This window comes from Heterodontus francisci, unplaced genomic scaffold (genome assembly GCF_036365525.1).
Source record: "Heterodontus francisci isolate sHetFra1 unplaced genomic scaffold, sHetFra1.hap1 HAP1_SCAFFOLD_279, whole genome shotgun sequence".
Classification (NCBI taxonomy): Eukaryota; Metazoa; Chordata; class Chondrichthyes; order Heterodontiformes; family Heterodontidae; genus Heterodontus; species Heterodontus francisci.
The window spans coordinates 1,218,225-1,223,137 of NW_027141885.1; positions in this window are offsets into that span (position 1 = coordinate 1,218,225).

The following is a 4,913-nucleotide window of genomic DNA, read 5'->3' on the forward strand; positions in this document are numbered from 1 at the left end:
TGTAGGGGGCAACCTATTGGCTTGGATAGAAGATTGGCTAGCTAACAGGAAACAGAGAGTAGGCTTAAATGGATCATTTTCTGTTTGGCAAGATGTAACGAGTGGTGTGTCACAGGGATCAGTACGGGTGCCTTAGCTCTTTACAATTTATATAAATCACTTGGATGAAGGGGCCAAAGGTATGTTTGCTAAATTTGCTGATGACAGAAACGTCGGTCAGACAGTATGTTGTGACGTGGACACAAGTGAACCACAAAGGGGTAGATAGATTGAGTGATTGGACAAAGATCTGGTAAATGGAGTATAATGTGGGAAAATATGAAATTGTCCATTTTGGCAGGAAGAATAAAAATTAAGCATATAATCACAATGGTGAGAGATTTCAGAGCTCTACCATCCAGGGGGAACTGAGAGTCCTTGTGCATGAATTGTAAAAGGTTAATATGTAGGTATTGCAAGTCATTAGGAAAACTAATAGAATGTTATCGTCCAATGCAGGAGGAATTGAATACAAATGTAGGGAGGTTATGTTTCAGTTATATAGGGAGACCACTTCTGGAATACTGTGTACAGTATTGGTCTCCTCATTTAAGGACAGGTGGAAATGCATTCGAAGCAGTTCAGAGATGGTTTACTAGACTAATGCCTGGAATGGGGGTGTTCTCTAATGAGGAAAGGCTGGACAGGCTAGGCTTATGTCAGCTGGAGTTTAGAAGAGTAAGAGGCGACTTGATTGAAACTTATAAGATTCTGAGTGTGGGACAGAGCAAATGAGGCCGACAGAGAGAGAAAGAACGAGAGAGAGAGAGAGCTCAATTCATCTGCTACTAAAAACCTCATCCATGCCTTTTTTATCTCGAGACTTGACTATTCCAACACACTCCTGGCTGGTCTCCCACATCCTACTCTCTGTAACCTGTGGTCATCCAAAACTCTGCTGCCATCTTCTAATTTGCACCAAATTCTGTTCATCCAACATCCCTGTGCTCACTGACCTACATTGGCTCTTGGTCCAGTAACACCTCAATTTTAATATTCTCACTCATGTGCTCAAATCCCTCCATGTCCTCACCCCTCTGATTATCCCAATCCCCTGTTCATTTCCAATGTTCCTGAAACTTGTTCCTCTTAAAAATCTTTTTTCCAATTCCGGCTTAAAAGTGACTTTCTTTCCCTCTGTCACTCTTCATATAACATAGAACATATAACATAGAACAGTACAGCACAGTCCAGGCCCTTCGGCCCACAATGTTGTGCCGAACCTTTAACCTAATCTAAGATCAAACTAACTACCTACCCTTCATTCTCCTATCATCCATGTACCGATCCAAGAGTCGCTTAAATGTCCCTAATGTATCTGCTTCTACTACCACCACTGGCAGCGCATTCCACGCACCCACCACTCTCTGTGTAAAGAACCTACCTCTGACATCTCCCCGAAACCTTCCTCCAGTCACCTTAAAATTATACCCCCTGGTGATAGCCCTTTCCACCTGGGAAAAAGTCTCTGACTATCCACTCTATTTATGCCTCTCATTATCTTGTACCCCTCTGTCAAATCACCTCTCATCCTTCTTCGCTCCAATGAGAAAAGCCCTAGCTCCCTCAACCTTTCTCCAGTCCAGGCAGCATCCTGGTAAATCTCCTCTTCACCCTCTCTAAAGCTTCCACATCCTTCCAATAATGAGGCGACCAGAAGTGAACACAATATTCCAAGTGTGGTCGAACCAGGGCCTTATAGAGCTGCAGCATAACCTCGTGGCTCTTAAACTCAATCCCCCTGTTAATGAAAGCCAGCACACCATACGCCTTCTTAACAACCCTTTCAACTTGGGTGGCAACTTTGAGCGATCTATGGACGTGGACCCCAAGATCCCTCTGTTCCTCCACACTACCAAAAACCCTGTCTTTAAGCCTGTATTCTACATTCAAATTCGACCTCCCAAAATGAATCACTTCACACTTTTCCAGGTTGAACTCCATCTGCCACGTCTCAGCCCAGCTCTGCATCCTGTCAATGTCCAGTTGCAACCTACAACAACCTTCCACACTATCCACAACTCCAGCAACCTTCGTGTCATCGGCAAACTTGCTAACCCAGCCTTCCACTTCCTCATCCAAGTCATTTATAAAAATCACAAAGAGCAGAGGTCCCAGAACAGATCCCTGCGGAACACCACTGGTCACCGAGCTCCATGCTGAATACTTTCCATCTACTAACACCCTCTGTATTCAATGGGCTGGACAATTTTGTATCCAGATAGCCGCAGTGTGGTCTTCCTGACCACACATTTCATCTCTCCTGCTCCACTCATGCTGTGGAAGCTTGGATCCATAAAATGGTGTGAGCTGCACTGCCGGTCACATCCAGCACATTGTACAGGACACCCAGGCTGGCCGGGGTGCTGGTGTCGGTGTAACGTGTGTGTGTCTGTAGTGTGAGGAGGGGTCTGAATATGATGTCGATCAGCCATTTCAGCAACTTTGATGTGCGTCTTTGAAACTTGGTCCTTGCATGTCGACTGACCGCCTGTGTTAGTCACTCTCAGCTGAACATACATTCAGCAGCACGAGGATTCCCCTCTAGTGTTAGTTAAAAGGACCAGGCGTCCAACTTACAGGTGAGGGGCTTTTGACTTCTGTTATTATAAAGTTAGTGGAGGTGCTGTGGATGGTTTTCTGGAGGTTGTGCTGTGAGCTGCTGCAGACATTCAGGGAGGAGAGAGGACTTGGTGACCCAACTCTGTACGATGAATGGGGACTGTAGTTACAGTGTCTCTGCGTCTGTAACATGATCAACAAATGGAGCAGAGGCTGCAGAGAGAGGGAAAGCTCTGGAAAGAAAGAGGAGGAATGGCCTCTGCCCTACCCACCCTGGGTTTCCAAGAGCAAAAAGAGCAGTGGTCCTAATATTGAGCCCAGGGGAACACCACTGTATACTCCCATTGAGACTGAACAACAACCTTTCACCACTTCTCTCTGTTTACTGTTCCTTAGTCAATTTTATATCCACACTGTCACTGTACCTTTAATTCATAGTGTTCAGTTTTCCTAACCTGTCTATTGAATGTCACTTGATCAAACATCTTTTGAAAGTCCATATATATAACTTCAATCATTCCACCATCATCAACCCTCTCCATTGTTTTATCAAAGAACTCCATCAAGTTTACCTCACCACCACCTCTCTCCACTCCTCCACTGTTGTTAAATTATCAGACTGATTATCCGACATCCAGTACTGGATGAGCAGAAATTTCCTCCAATTAAATATTGGGAAGACTGAAGACATTGTTTTCACACCCCACGTCAACTCTGTTCCCTTGCTATTGATCCCATCCCTCTTCCTGGTGGCAGTCTGAGATTCAGACAATATGTTTACAACCTTGGTGTCACATTTCACCACAAAATGAGCTTTAACCTCATTTTCAGGGTATCATTACAACCGCCTATTGCCACCTCAGTAACATCGCCTGACTTCACCCCTGTCTCAGCCCATCTGCTGCTGAAACCTCATTCATGCCTTTGTCACCTCTCGATGTGACTATTCCAAATCACTCCTGGCTGATCTCCCATATCTACTCTCTGTAAACTTGAGGTCATCCAAAACTCTGCTGCCCATGTCTTAGCTCACACCAAGTCCTGTTTATATCTCACTGACCGACATTGGCTCCCAGTCAAGCAATATCTTGATTTTAAAATTCTCATCCTTGTTGTCATATCTCTCAATAGCCTCGCCCCTCCCTATCTCTGTAATCTCCTCCAGCTCCAGAACCCATCGAGACATCTGTGCTCCTCTAATTCTGGTCTCTTTTACATCCGTTATTTTAATCACTGCACCACTGGCGACCGTGCCTTCAGCTGCCGGGGCCCAAGCTGCAGTATCCTCCCTACACATCTCCGCCTCTGCACCTCTCCATCTCACTTTCCTCCTTTAAGACATTCCTTGAAACCTTCCTCTTTGGCTAAGCTGTTGGTCATTTGACCTAATATCTCCTGTTGTATCTCAGTTCGCACTTTGCTTCATAATGCTCCTGTGAAGCACCTTGGGATGTTCTGTAACATTAAAGGAAATATCTAAATATAAATTGTTGTTTTTGTTGTTGTTTGCCAGACATCAATAGTCTTTAGCATATCCAGGTTGCTAACCATTTACTATCCAATGTTTTTCCAAGCAACAAGTATTTTTCTCTTGGGTTGTCACGTCTACAAATGTCCCCAGTCGTGACACTAGTCTGACTGGTCAGTAATTACAGCATTTATCGCATATCTCCTTTTTTAAACAGGATGTAAGATTTACAATCCTCCAATCCTCTGTCATCACACCCATATCCAAGGAGGATTGGAAGATTCTGGCCAGTACCTCTGCTATTTCCACTATTCCTTCCCTCAGAAACCCCCATACATCCATTCAGACTGGGTAAGAGTTCCAGTTTATTGTGGTACAAAAAGGTGTTGGATTGAAAGGTGTTAACTGAAACTGTTTGTTCAGTGACTGTAATTAATGTCAGTCTCCATGGACCGAATTGTGTCACAGGAGGGTTTCCCTCTTCTATTAATATGGGACTCCTTTCGATGTGTTATCCCATACTGTCAGCGGGAGCATCACGCCCGGCACTCACAGGGATCAGCGGCTCCAGAGAGAGGGAGAGGATAGATCAGAATCTGAGAACAATGGGTCAGAATCTGAGAACAATGGGTCAGAATCTGAGAACAATGGGTCAGAGTCTGAGAACAATGGGTCAGAATCTGATAACAATGGGTCAGAATCTGAGAACAATGGGTCAGAATCTGAGAACAATGGGTCAGAGTCTGAGAACAATGGGTCAGAATCTGAGAACAATGGGTCAGAGTCTGAGAACAATGGGTCAGAATCTGATAACAATGGGTCAGAATCTGAGAACAATGGGTCA